At 37.7% G+C, this 15690-nt stretch overlaps 1 protein-coding gene across 3 annotated transcripts in view; it reads left to right on the forward strand.

Annotated features, from left to right (window-relative positions):
• Positions 1 to 13836, forward strand: part of LOC136858504 (rab-like protein 6) — a 124320-nt gene extending 110484 nt beyond the window's left edge. For 2 of the 3 annotated variants that reach the window (XM_067138095.2, XM_067138096.2), the window contains exon 11: positions 13036 to 13835. The gene's annotated coding sequence lies outside the window, so the exon portion shown is untranslated. Of the gene's footprint in view, positions 1 to 13035 lie in introns of all 3 variants that reach the window. The other variant, XM_067138097.2, reaches the window with a different exon arrangement.
• Positions 13837 to 15690: the final 1854 nt, after the last annotated feature.

Here is a 15690-nt window from a genome sequence, read left to right on the forward strand (position 1 = left end):
TGATATAGAAATCGCTGATGAAGGGAGTTAGGGCTCCCAAAGCATGTACGTGTGAAACATTGTAAAAAAAATCAGATATTGATAATATATTGCCAGGGCGGACCAAACAATCACCCGTTGTACGTTATATGATTGGCTAGGAGTTAAATTTCTAATCTCTTCTCTGGCTTATGTACATATCTCTTCCACTCTTTACAGATCTTCAGTCTTGGTATAGGAAGCATAAATTAGAAGAAAATCAGATAAAAAATTGTAAAAGTGACGAAACAAATAGATAATGATTTATACAGGTGGTACAATAAGGACAAGGATCTTTCAAGAAGGCTCCCTCGATGAGCGTCAGAATCCGTACCCCTGACAAAACTAGATAACAGGAAAAAGAGTTTGTTGTGATCTGAGAAGAAATAGATGTAGAACAAGGATTAATGAGAAGAGCCCGTATGTTTAAAATGACATTGTATGATATTAGAGGTGAAATAGTTTGCACATGGTAGAGTATAAAATATATAAAACAAAGCTGTGAGAATTCTCACATCTTCTTATTAAGATTACTTGTCCCCTACACTTCATTGATTACTATTCAGAAAAATAATAATAATAATAATAATAATACACAATTCCCTTGCTAATGGTGAATGAAAACTAAAATATACAGGTACAGGATATTAATTCTGCCCACCTGGTGGCCACGATCGTAAAGGCGCTGAAGTCTAAATGGTCTGACACCAAGGTTAGCCGGTTCAAGTCCCATTGGTCGAAAAAATTTCACCATCAGAATGTTAGCCGGCAGGGTAGGGGAGGTGGTGGTATATAATTTCTAATCACTAGATTGCGTGCCAAAAGCCTGGATTAAATTCCAAACCTCTCTGCAGTACTCATATGGACTGAGGGTATATGTGCTGTTGATGGTGATTCGTCTGTCGGATGGCGACGTTAAGCCTTGAGCAGACCCCATGGTATTATTGGACAGGAGTAGGCTATGTGCCGGCACCGGGTTTCACCCTCTCCCTACTATCATATATCACGTCATTAATTTCATCTCATTAACTCCTCTGATGAGGTTCACGTCAGGAAGGGCATCCGCCACAACAGATTCATCTTAGGCCCACCAACCTATGAATTGAGAAGATGACTAAGAATAAGAACTAATGATCTACACCAGGTGTTTTCAGGATATACTTCTTCTCTTAATGTTATCACTTAATCTTATGCCATATGAAAAACATTGTTAGCATAATTTCTTCATTTTATACTAAAAATGAAAGTGTGACAGTAGGGGATTTAAAAGGAGAAGAGGGGTTTAGAGACAGGCATTATTCTGTTCCTTGACATATGTGCCAGTGCAAAAGCACTGCCCCTCCACTTTCACCATATCAACTTTGCTATTCTTACTTGTTGCCTCTTCTTCCTCTCTGACCGATGAAGAAATTACGTTGAATTACGGTGTTTGTTTCTTGTGTCAATCCGACCCACCATGTGCGCATGCATGTGCGTCTTTCCCTCTCTCTCTCATATCCAGCCTGATGAGAAGCCCAATTTGATTTTTTGTTTTTAGTAAGTCTGTAATTTGTGTAGCAATTATTCTGGTTTTCTCAGAGTAGAGAGTGTGCATGCATATATGTGCATGTGGAAAGCCATCTTAGTGCAGCAAGCCTAAAGGAGTACCAACACATTAGGGGTAAAAGTCCATTGTTTTTACTATAAGAATATTGTATATCACCTTTAACGCTGTTACTCATTTAGCACCACCCGGGGGTCACGTGTAGGATAATTTGAGGTGGTGGGGCTTTAGGTAATGAAGTTCTAAAAATCTGTGGAATTCTGGTATGTTTTGAATTTACAGTAGCTAATAACTTAGGAGTTAGTTCATATAAAGGATTTTTTACCTCAGTGGCATCATTAAGATTTTGATCTTTGTTATAGGCCTGGTCTAAAAAGATGTATAAACTTTCTAGTTCATTCATAAGTTTTCCTTTGCCTATACATTTTATAACAGTGAGATCCTTCTCTATAGATGTGGACTGGTGTCCCGCTTCTCTCATGTGTGAGCTCATTGCTGAGTACTTGTTATGTTTGAAGGCATTGTAATGTTCCATATATCTCATATAGAAGCTCTGTCCAGTTTGACCAACATATGGAAATCCACACTGAGCACAAGTTATTCTATATGTACCAGATCTTGAATAACAGCTGTTTTTATAATTGACCTTATTATGATTAAAAAATATACTTTTATTTGTATTCACTGTTCTAAAGGCAACATTAATATTATATTTCTTTAGGGTGTTTGCAATCTGGTGAACGGCTGGGTTACTGTATGTAAACGTGGCGAAACTAGTTTTTTTTTAAGTTTATCTGGAATGAGATTCGTGGACAACTTATAATTGACTTTATTAATTAACCAGTTAATCATTTCAACTTTGAACCCATTAAATTTATCTAGGTTCCTTATATAGTTCCATACCTGCCAACCCTTCCGATTTACCCGGAAACTTTCCAATTTTTAACTCATCTTCCAGTTTTCCGATTTATTTTTATTTCTTCCTTTTTTTGACCAATATAACCTCCAGTACGGTCAGTACTCTTCCCCTAGGATGAATTCTTATGTGCTTGTGTAATTTACGCAACCTCATTTTTAAGCATATTTACCGGTATTTGATGCTTTATTTGGCGGGCGGATCATCCGTCGCCTTCGTGTATCGTATTTCCCGCTCACTACAGCAGCGTGTGTGCTGTTCAGGTAGGAATTCGGGATGTATCCGGGAATATTCCATCGGAATGGCTCAAATCAGAGTTCATCACCTTGCCAAAAAAGCAAAACGCAAACCAATGTGGAGATTACCGCACAATAAGCTTGATGAGTCATCTCTTGAAAGTGTTCTTGAGAGTGATACACAGAAGAATATACAGACTGTGTGAAGATCAGATAGCCCCTAATCAATTTGGGTTTATTAAAGCAGTAGGTACGAGAGAAGCCTTGTTCAGTGTGCAGGTCCTCATTCAGAGATGTAGAGATGTAAATAAGAATGTATTTGCTTGTTTAATAGACTACCAGAAAGCCTTTGACTGTGTAAAACATGAAAAATTGATGGATATTTTGAGAAATATTGGAATGGAGGAAAGAGATCAGCGAATCATCAAGACGCTGTACTGGAATCAAACAGCGGTGTTGCGTGTTGAAGGAGAACACACCGAAGCAGTCAAAATCCTGAGAGGAGTGAGGCAAGGATGTATCTTGTCACCTATACTATTTAATTTGTATTCAGAATACATATTTAGAGAAGCCTTGGAAGATATAGAAGAAGGAATTTTGATAAATGGAATGAGATTAAACAACATCCGGTATGCTGATGATGCAATTGTATTTGCTGATACTATCCAAGTGCTACAATCACTAATGGATAGAATTGTAAGAGTCAGCAGCCAATACGGGCTTGAAATAAACACCGCAAAGACAAAACTCATGGTTATAAGTAAGGAAAATATTTCTGGAATAAATTTGGTTATAAATCAAAAGAGTATAGAAAGGGTAAAACAATATACATACCTTGGAACCATAATAAATGAAGACTGGGATTGCTCACAAGAAGTCAAGGTACGCATTGGAAAAGCAAGAAGTGTGTTCCAGAAAATGAATAATGTGTTTAAAAGCCACAATCTAACTTTAGGGACTAAAATCAGACTTCTGCACTGTTATGTATTTTCTGTTCTTTTATATGGTGTAGAGACATGGACCTTAAATAAAAACACAGAGAAGAAGCTGGAGGCCTTTGAAACATGGCTTTATAGGCGGATCCTGAGAATATCTTGGACCCAGAGAATTACAAACGTGGAAGTAATGAGAAGGATGAACACAACACCTCAGTTGATCAAGATAGTGAAATGCCGAAAGCTGCAGTATCTGGGACATATAATGCGCAACACAGATAGATACAACCTACTCCAAAAAATACTCCAGGGGAAAATCAACAGCAAAAGAGGTCCTGGAAGAAGAAGAATATCTTGGCTTGACAATCTTAGAGGCTGGTGCAATATGTCATCAGTTGAACTGTTCCGCTCTGCCACAAACAAGACGAAAATAGCCATCATGATCGCCAACATCCGAAACTGATAGGCACCGAAAGAAGAAGAAGAAGAAGAAGTCGTCCTACGAGTCAGAAAAGGTCATGCGCACTAGCGACCGCTAGGGACTCCGTTGATCGGGACGAAAGAGTGAGTTTGTTATTGTGTGGTTCGCGCGCTCGTTTCTGTGCGTAGTTTCATTGGAGTTTTAGACCACGTGTTTTTTCTTGCGGTTCTGTGCTTTTCCCCCTGTCAAAGTCGTATGTTAATAATGTACGAGACATATTGATCTGTTTTGCATGTGGTAGTTTTGCATATTTCAGTGCTTTTGTGTTGATCAGAGTTCATAATTTTAATGACTTCAATGTATTTCAGAGAGTTGTGTCGGTGACAGTTTGTGGTATTTTCTCTTCACTTGATGACTACAAAACATAACAAACGTTATCTCCAAGTGTTCAGGGATACCTATAAAACTGAATTTCCGTTCATTTTACAGTCTAATAAAGGAAACTATTATGCATTTTGTTCCACGTGTCGGTGTGATATTAATATCTCGCATGGAGGGAAAACAGATATTGTAGCTCACAGTGTCACACAGAAACACAAAGATAGTGCTAGCTGTCTCGAGAGGAACAAGAAATTAACTTTTTTGTAGGTGGAAAGGAAGATGATGCAGTCACTTGAGCAGAATGTTTGTTCACAGCGTTCATTGTCGAACATAACCTTGCATTGTCTTGTTCTGATCACGCAGGGCCATTGTTCAGAAAGATTTTGCCAGATTCAGACATTGCAAAGAAATATGCGTGTGCTAGAACCAAAAAAACTGCCATAATTAATGAAATGGCCCGTGATGCAGATAGTAAGGTGATTCAAACTTTAAAGACTGAACCTTTTGCGATTTCAACTGATGGTAGCAATGATAAAGATAGTAAGCTCTATCCTATCGTCGTCTCGTTTTTCAACAAAGAATTGGAAAACTTTGAAAATCATTTGCTATCCATGGAAAATTTGGAAGGCAATTCTACTGGTATTAATATTGCTAATTTGCTCCTGGATGTTCTGAAAATATATGACATTCCAATGGCAAACTGTATAGCTTTTAGCGCAGATAATGCTCCTGTTATGATGGGAAGAAAAAAACGGTGTTGCTGCTAAACTAAGAGAGCAGTGCGAAAACATTATTATTATGGAATGCCCATGTCATTTGATTAATTTGGCTGCCATGAAGGGTGCAGACTCCCTTCCTGTCAAAATTGATGAGATGCTAATTGATATTTATTATTATTTAGACAAAAGCTCGATGAGAAAAGATTATCTCAAAATGTATCAAGCTTTGTACCAAACTGATGTTAGAAAAATATTAAAAACATGTGTGTACACGCTGGTTATCCTTGGGGAAATGTTTGGAAAGATTGATTTCAGAGTGGGAGCCACTTCAGAGTTTTTTTAAGGATGAGGTAAAGCGGCCCAATGGCACAGACACATCTCTGAAGTATTTCCAAATTCCCAAGCTAAAGGCACATAAAGATACAGAAATGGAACGTGGTCCTTGTGTCAGTAGAGTACAAGACCAAGCTTCTGTTATTTCTGGAAAAAGGAAGGCGGTGAATAGTTCATTTCCATCTGTGAAGAAAATAAAGGAGTCTAGTTGCACTGCCAGTATTTCACAAGAGGAGAGACTATTTCTTTTTCTGTCTTTAAACTTTAATATAGCACTTTGCCCATTTCTGGCATTTATCATCCCTACATTTGAGAAAACTAATAAAGTTCTTCAGTCGCAAGCACCTCACATTCATGTCATAAGATCAATACTGACGGATATGTTGAAGGACATTCTGTGTAGGTTTGTTAAGCCAGTGGTTATAAAAAAATATCCTACAGTTTTAGAAGTGGTCTATCACATGAGAGAGAATCAGAAAGCTGATGATGATTTAGTAATTGGCTGTTCAACATCTCGTCTTGTAGAAAATCTGGCACCTGAGGAGAAGAAAAACTTTTATTTGCATGTCAGGAACTATTTTATTGCAATTTGTGATTATATTATTCATAAATTTAATTTGAATAGTGATGTTTTTGTTAATGCTCAAGTAGCTCAGATAAATTCTTTGCAGACTTCTTCCTTCAATGCCATAAAGTATTTTGTTTCAAAGTTTCCTGTTATATTGCCAATGAAAGATGGTGAAGATGACCAAGAAGCAATGGATGCATTACAGTGCCAGTTTTGTGCTCTCCAAGTGGAGGATTTACCATTGTCTGTTATGCAAGAAGAAAGAGTAGATTGTTCTTGGTCTGCTATAGGGGATATACGAGGTGCAGATGGGTGTTTCAAATATGATAGAATCGCAAAAGTAATGCTCTCAGTATTGACAATTCCACACAGCAATGCCGAGTGTGAAAGATTGTTCAGCCAGGTAAAAAAGATGGGGACACAATTCTGATCATCTCTGAATGACGAAAATCTCAGTAAACTATTGGTGGTCAAATCAAGTCTAAGTGGAAAGTGTTATGAGCAGCAGTATGACAGTGCATTGTTGAAGAGGGCAAAGGTAGCTGCCAGTTCAGTGCTAAACAAGTAAACACAGCAGTCTCTATCACCTACATATGTATATTCTTCACCATTTGGTAAGTTGTAGTCAGTTCTTGACTTATCTGTCTAAATGTTACTATTCGTATGTATGTGTCATAAATGAGAATGATTATTAGGTACGTTTTCTTGCAATCGTTTTTGTTTTCTTAGTTTAAGATTTTACATGTAAAGGTTAATTCGCATTGTAACTGTAGATATGTATGCCTTTTATCTTGTCCTCTTTTTACCGAGACCGTGGCACAATACACTTGATAAAATCCAAGAATTAAAAAATCTTCCTATTTTTAATTTCTAAAAGTTGGCAGGTATGTAGTTCAATTCAATTTTTAAGTTGTGAGGGGAGAGTGGGATTTTCAAAGCTCTGTGTATTAAACTATAGAATATTTTTAAATAGAAAAAGGCATGAAAGCTATTGAAATTCATCCGCAGATTTGTGAAGTGTATGGAGAACACACTTTGAGCAAAGGAATGGTAAGAAAATGGGTTAGAGCATTTAAAGAAGGCCGTACTAATGTCCACGACGAGAAGCGTAGTGGGCGACCATCTGTCAGTACTGAAGACTTGGTGCAAAATGTTGATGCAAAGGTTCGAGAAAACAGATGCTTTAAGATTTCGTCATTATGTTATGAGTTGCCTGAAATTTCAAGAAGTGTTCTTTATGAAATTGTGTCAGAATGCTTATATTATCAGAAGTTGTGCTCGCAATCCAAAACAAACAGCTTGTCATGCTCCCAAGGAGGATCCTTTTGCTTCTTGACAATGTGCAATCTCACACAGCTAATCGAACCCGAGACCTCATCGCTTCATTTGGTTAGGGAAAATTTGATCATCCTCCATATAGTCGTAACCTAGTGTCTAGTGACTACCACTTGTTCCTGCGCCTGAAAAAGCATTTAGAAAGTCAACGCCACAACATTGATGATGATGACCTAAAAAGGACTGCGCGGCAGTGGCTGTTGCATCAGGCGGCAGATTACTATGCGGATGGAATTCAGAACCTGGCTTCACAATATAACAAGTGCCTTAATATGCCTAGAATTTATGTTGAGTAGTAGTTTAAGGAACAGGCTTACATTTAAAAAAAGAATTGTTTAAAAAATTGCATTACTTTTTACTTAAAAATCATGCCTCGTATTTCATCCATCATCCATGGCTGCTTGAATATCTTTTCTCTGTTTCTTGATTATCAATGAGTACATTCTTTAGGAAACTCCATTGTGATTTAATATCAACTGTTTCCAGGTTGTTTACTGCACTCATCCATTCTTCAAGGTTCAAGGTTGTTTTAGTCCGTGCCTCGAGGTTGTGAAGTCTCTCTATATCAATGCACCTAGGTTTTTCAGTGTCTGATCTTCACAAAGCTACGGAGTTTGAAATCCGTGACGTTGGGATTGTGATCACTATTAACATCCACATCAGGATAGGTTTTAACCGCTTTCACGAACCTTTGATAACTTTTTGATGAGGACGAAGTCTGTCTAGTTCCTGACAAAATGACCTTCTCAGTCCACAGGGGATGTCCATGTATTCAAGTACCCCCAGCTTAGGGAAGGTATTGATGACAAGAGAGCTGCTGTTCTGAACAAAACTGTATCAGATATTCACTCACCGAGACCATATTGTCTGACGTCATCCTCCACACCAAAATCTATCTTTGTGTTAAAGTCACCGAGGACATCTGTTATCTGCCCTTTCTTTATAAGGGTCATTCATTGCCTTCTCCAGAGTGGAATAAAATTCCTCAACTATCTCAATTATCTCCTGTTGGAGCATAAACCTGGACAATGTTCATGGCACGATGTGAAGTTTGCAGTGCATGAAGCATGACTCGATTTTCAAGGGGAATTAAATATGACTGACTTGATCAGATCAGCTACTCTGTATTGATGTTCGGGATCATGAGCACCAGAGTAATATAGGACCTGTGTTTAGTCTTGTGTCCCTGACCCAGGCCATTTAACTTTACCTAGGCCCAAAATCTTCATCTCTAGATACTACATTTCTGCTTCAACATTTGCAAGCTCTCCAGCCATATACAAACTTTGCACATTCCATGTGACTGCTCTCGTTTTTTTGTTGTAAATTTTAAACGTATCACTAATTGTCTTCTGGGGAATTCCTAGCACCCACTTAACGGGTGCCCCAGACTGAGGATCATTGCTTTAGTAACTCTAACCTTAACCATATTGAATGTTTTGGAAAGGTAGCGCAGCATGACTTCCATTTCCTTTCTGCGCTGCAGTGTGAGAACCGTGGAGGCTGTTGCAGCTGCGCTTCCAACATCCACTGTAGCGCTGCTAGTGAAGTTCATCCTCAGTTGCCACTATGTAGTACTGTTAGAGTTGCTGCTCTCCATCATGAAATAATGTCTGTTTAACCCTGGATAGCGGACTGTCTCCTCCATCAACTCCACCGTACTTGAAGTCCATCTTCTCTGTATTCGCTGATGATGAGGAATCTTTTACTCATGTTGAACCCGAGTACAGGGCTGCCTCTTCTGCCATTTACACTTTACCGAAAGACTGTCTTCTCCACTGCAGATGCCATTGAGGTTTTTGATCATTATCCTCAGCCCTCCATATTTATAACCCCTGGAGAGAGGGTATCCAAGTATTATAAAGCCCCCAGGAATTTGGGCTGCCTGTTGGACCGCAGGTCCATTTTCAGGGTGTTTGAATTGGTGGTGGTGGTGGTGGTGATTATTATTTTAAGAGGAAGTACAACTGGGCAACCGTCCTCTATTCCGCCACCTGGGGAAGTGCCCTCTAGGGATTAATAGGCTCCCCCAAGGGCTCGAAAGTTTGGTTGTACCTTATTGTTACACCCTGTTTACAAAAGACATATTATGGCTTTTATTTCTGTCTTATTTGTGTTTAGCGTATCATAATCATAAGAATAATTAGGCTGTATTTATCAATTCTTTAGTTAGTAAAACCTACAATTTCATCCAGTATTTCCTCCATAAAAGGTTATTACAAAGCTTCTAGAGTATTGATTAGAGCCTCCGTAGCTCAGGCGGCAGCGCACTGGCCTCTCACCGCTGGGTTCCATGGTTCAAATCCCGGTCACTCCACATGAGATTTGTGCTGGACAAAGCAGAGGCAGGACAGGTTTTTCTCCGGGTACTCCGGTTTCCCCTCTCATACTTCATTCCAGCAACACTCTCCAGTATCATTTCATTCCATCTGCCAGTCATTAATCATTGCCCCAGAGGAGTGCGACAGGCTTCGACTGCCGGCACAATTCCTATCCTCGCCGCTAGATGAAGGCTTCATTCATTCCATTCCTGGCCCAGTTGAATGACTGGAAACAGGCTGTGGATTTTCATAGAGTATTGATTATGCCTACTGCATTTATTTCTGTCTTATTCGTGTTTAGCACATCTCAATCACAGGAATAATTAGGCTGCACTTTATCAATTTTTTGTTTAGTAAAACCTACAATTTCGTCCAGAATTTCCTCCATAAAAATTAAATACCAAGCTTCTAGAGAACTGATCATGCCAACAGCAAATTGCTTTACAAGAATCATTTGGCCTTTCAAGTCATAACGACTGGTTCATCATGTTCGGGAAGGACCATGTATGTTCCAGAGTAAACATGAGCAGGTAAAATCACCAGTTCCCATAGTCAGACCTTCCTCGTCACCTGATTGTTCGGATTCAGACTTACAGTCATCCACCTCCATAGTATCATAAACCTGTTCTTCATCTTCATCTAAAGCTAATGGAGAATTGAATTCATTATCAGACTTGTAACTTTCTTTATACATTAAGTAGCACTTTATAGCTCCTACTTCCCTCTTAACCGGGCGAGTTGGCCGTGCGCGTAGAGGCGCGCGGCTGTGAGCTTGCATCCGGGAGATAGTAGGTTCGAATCCCACTATCGGCAGCCCTGAAAATGGTTTTCCGTGGTTTCCCATTTTCACACCAGGCAAATGCTGGGGCTGTACCTTAATTAAGGCCACGGCCGCTTCCTTCCAACTCCTAGGCCTTTCCTATCCCATCGTCGCCATAAGACCTACCTGTGTCGGTGCGACGTAAAGCCCGTAGCAAAAAAAAAAAAAAAAAAAAAAACTTCCCTCTTACTAGTGTCCACAACAGAGTGAATCCCATTAATTTCGCTCCAGGGTCGGTGTCCATTTTCTTTCAAAAGTGATGAAAGCATTTCTTCCTCTAGGCTGCTGAGGAGATTTTTAATTCTTTCTTCTTCTCTTTGGTAGTCCATGGCAAGAAAGTGCCAATAAATAAATACTTTAATGTACTTTAAAATAAACTGTGCTGTCACTAAAAAAAAAGAATATCATACAATCTGGAAGGGCTTTAAATACTGTATAGTAACTAATACTGACCCAACTATACTGTTGTTTGTTTTGTTTCTTTTTACATAGAGCTCTACTCCTCTTCACATTATTTTTGAAAGGGTAGTTGCCATTTTATATTACTTTTATTGCCTAAATTTCAGCCCACCATAAACTGGTCTAAGTTATTGTTATAGTAAAGGTGCATAGGTTAACGTATCCACAAAAATTCACACGAAATTCTGTCAGTTGGTACAGTTATGTATTTACATCTATTTACAAATTAAACACACACATAACCTTAATCACTACTGTCAGTAGCAAAATACACACACAAATAAAGCCGCCATTTTAACAACTGCCTATCACTTCAACATGGAGACTGCAATCATTGCATGTCACAACAACACAAAGTCGCAAGTATACTCCTGCTATACCATAACTCTGCTAAACAATTCGTCTCTACCGTCAAGATCACCTCCTTATATAAGTGCCTGGCCAGGCTTCTAGAAAGACACATTTTCTCGTAAATTCTAGAGTGCCTAACAACATTATTGTAATGTACAGAATATTCTACCATCATCTAGTGCCATTCTGGAAGTTACAATGTGTTTCACAATTCTGTAGTGGATTACACGACATATACAGGTAATAATAAATTATAATATTAATTTATAGGTATTTACACTAACTGAACTCATATAAATATTTATGTACAGCACATGTTTCTTGACATAACCTCACAAAAACGCAATTGTATCATAATAATAATAATAATAATAATAATAATAATAATAATAATAATAATACAAGTACTAACTGGATGTAACACTTCATAGCCATACATTACAAGTAATAATAATAATTCGAGCTCGACACTTGCATAATTTACCCATGGGCGAGAGAATATTGTTTTCAAGTTATATCTGTTTATCACACTTGCATCAAGGTTCTCTTACATATATGATACTTGACCATAATTGGAACTTCAGACAGCCGTTCAGTTCATGCTGTATAGCTTTGAGCTTGTTTTTAGAAGATGATGGGCTCAAATCCCACCATCGGCAGTACTGAAGATAGTTTGCCATGGTTTTTCATTTTCACATCAGGCAAATCCTTACCTTAATAAAGTCCTTTCAGCTTTTAACTTAGCCTTTTCCCATCCTTTTGTCACCGAAGGACATTATGTGTTAGGGAAATGTTCAACCACTAGCAAACAAGCTGAGATAAATGATTGCAAACAATATTTTCAGCTTACAAACAATGAATGACTATGAAGTAGAGGTGAGACCAACTAGTAATAATTTAGAAGGAGGAACTTCAGAAGGAATTAGCATGGCCAATTAAACATAAGAAACATTTTCATGCAACAAAAGGGTGTAGTGGAGGAATTAATAAATATCAGACTACCGGTACATGACCATGCTGGCATGTTACATCCTTTGTGCAAGAAAGAGGAGAAAGAGTTTTAGAATTCAAAGTAAACAAAGACTGTTCAATCTAGGATTATCATGTTGAACTTTATTCAAAATATTTATACTAGAATAAACAAATGTAAAAAAATTGTAAAAGGAAAACATGGAATGCCATTTTAAATAGCTATAACCTAAACAAATGAAATGGAAAAATATTATAGTTTACATTTATATTGGTGCGACGTAAAGCAACTAGCAAAAAAAAATACATGTATATTTTTTATCAAATGATCACATTTAGAATCAGATGCAGCAAAAATGTAAAAGATATCTGTGGTTAATTATCAAGTATGTCATTAAGTCAGGTAATTTGTAAAGAAGGAAGCCATTCTTTTCCAGTGTTGACTCAGCTGAATGTAACTTAAAAGCTTTCCAGTCTGTCAAACACACACATTAAATATAAGTATTACACTGTAACATACCTGTGTATTTTTATTCCTTGTTTAATAGTGTGGGATTTTTTACAGGTATTTTACAGTGTAATATTTAACTTGTGTGTTCGACAGACTGAAAAGCTTCTAAGTTACATTAAATCAGGTAAGAACAGTCAGCTGGATTATTCTGTAATTTATTACAATTAAAAAGATTCATTCAGTCTTTGTGTTGTTTCAGGTCGCAGAGACATTTTGTACCAGCTGATGATCAAGATATATAGAAGAGGCAAACAATTTCATTTATTCTTTCAAAGGAAGTTGTTAACATTTTCCATTGAAAATCCTCAATCATGTTTGTTTATTATGTATGTTTGTACATATGATGATTTTTCTTTACACTGGTTGTTGAACAAAATGTTTTGTAAAACATATTGTAATATATTGTTTATTTTTTGAAAGCTTAAATCTTTTGAAGCAATACATGGCTTTATTTAACTGACTACTTGTAAATAAAAACAATTTCTTGCTAACTGCAACTAATGAAATGCAATATAATTTTAGTGTGTTATGTCAGCAGTAAATGCCATAATGTCATGCCAGTCTAAAACCATTGCAGTTAGTGTTATATTATTGCAGTTTTACTTGAACTAATGTTCATAATTAACTAAAGTGATAACTCAATATTTTTAAGAAGTTTTGTTGCAAGATGATTGTATGTAAGGTGATTGATAAATGTGGGATGAATGTGTGTGTGTCATGAGATGAACTCCATTAAACATACCCCTCTCAGTTATGTGCAATATAACCTGTGGAACAAGGGTGGCAAGTTTTCATTTTTCATACTACAGAGAATAATAATATAGAACTGCGTTTCTATGCCATTTTGAGCAGTGTACCAAAATAAATAGCCACTGTTGGAAAAATACAAGAGTTTGGTAAAATAGAATCTGCCGCTCTTCCACCATGAGAAATTTGCTTATCATCATTATTTAACTGGCCAGTTCCTTGGCTGAATGGTCATTGCAGTGACCTTTGTGTCAAAGGGGCCTGGGTTCCATTCCTGGCCAGGCCAGGGATTTGGATCTTAACTCGTTTATTACCATCGCTAGGGGACTGGGTGTTTGTGCTGTTCCCAACATCCCTGCAACTCACACAACACATACAACACTATCCTCCATCGCAATAATTTGCAATTTCTCATACACGGCAGATGCCGCGCACCCTCATCGGAGAGTCTACCTAGGCTAGCAATAGCCACACAAAATAATTATTATTATTATTATTATTATTATTATTATTATTGTTATTATTATTTTGTCATTTAAACATCTCCTGTTGCCCGGATGAGGTGTAAATGCACACACTATTTCTGTCGACGTTCAGCTCTGTGGTTGCCTGGGTACAAGCTCGCCTTTGGTCTAAGGAGTCCCGAGTTCAATTCTCAGCCAGGTTGGGATTTTAAATGTCATTTATTATTTCCTCTGGCTCGGAGACTGGCCCCATTTTCACAGATGTGAAAGTCGTCCATGAGCGTCAACTCTAAAGACGTACCAGGCCTCTTTGGAGGCCACATTCCATTATTATATTATAATTATTATTATTGTTGTTGTTGTTGTTGTCTATCTAGGTACATTTGTTCCTCTTGGACTTGGCACCATTCCTCTCGCTCTTAATTCCAGGTCCAGTTTGAGTGTTCCATCTCTATCTTGGTCGACCTTCAGGTCTCTTGCCTTCCCGATCATTCTTAAGCCATTCTCTTGCTAATGTGTTTTGGTCCATTATTACATGGCCAAACCATTCTGTTCCCAATTGGACTGGGGATTTTAGCCACATCTTGTTAATTTCTTTGGCTTGGGGACTGGGTATTTTTGTGTCTTAATTCGTTCCTCGTCATTCATGTGCAACACACCACACTACCAACCAGTAGTAAATGTATCCCTTCACATAGGCTTGGCTTCAGGAATAAAATCTGGCCATAAAACTGGACCAAGTCCACATGTGCAACACATTTCACACCCACACCCACAACCCTAGTGGGGTTTGGGAAAAACGCCAGCATAAGAATTTCCTTTTTAGTATCAGCCAGCCTACAGCATAAATTCACTGTTGCAGTTGCTGAACACCGTGTCATCTTCACTGTCTCAGTGAGAAAATTACACATAGGAATTAATGTTTGTTGGGCAGTTATGTTTGCATGAGGTATGCTACTCTCTTTCATCCATTAATTCCTCAGTTGAGGTTAATTGTGCCAGAATTTAAAGAAGCAATCTTACGCACGGGAGGCAAGCACCTAACTATGCCACACAGTCATATTTTATTATATTTTTTACAATTTGTTTTACATTGCACCGACAAAGACAAGTATTATGGCGACGATGGAATAGGAAAAGCCTAGGAGTGGGAAACATATGTAACTTCAAATAGGGTGAACTTTTTACTTCATTTCTACAAGATTTTAATGGACTTTTTAATGTACTGAGGACTATGAATGCATTTTTATTTTGTAGCTCACTTTCTCATGATGTTTATTAAAAGAGAACATTTTAACACATGAACCTTTTATCACTTAAGAATGTAAGAATTATGATGTAACATTCTGATTGTTTAGATAATACATGTATTTCGTCCCATTATATTATCTAATCTAGCTGAAGATGGCCCAAACAGGCCAAAAACATTTCCTAATTATTTAACGATTTTGCGATTTAAAGACTGTAAACAAGTGTGGTTCAGCAAATATATTACCATTTTTCTATTCCATTGCTGTTCTAGTTATTCTAGGATGGATAATGATAGAATCTTGTATGCCGGTGGAAGTAATGAGATACCACGATAGTTATTTACATCTTTGATATTTCCTTTCTTATGGAAAGGATGGATTAAATCTACCTTC

The sequence above is a fragment of the Anabrus simplex genome, chromosome 1 (genome assembly GCF_040414725.1).
Source record: "Anabrus simplex isolate iqAnaSimp1 chromosome 1, ASM4041472v1, whole genome shotgun sequence".
Lineage (NCBI taxonomy): Eukaryota > Metazoa > Arthropoda > Insecta > Orthoptera > Tettigoniidae > Anabrus > Anabrus simplex.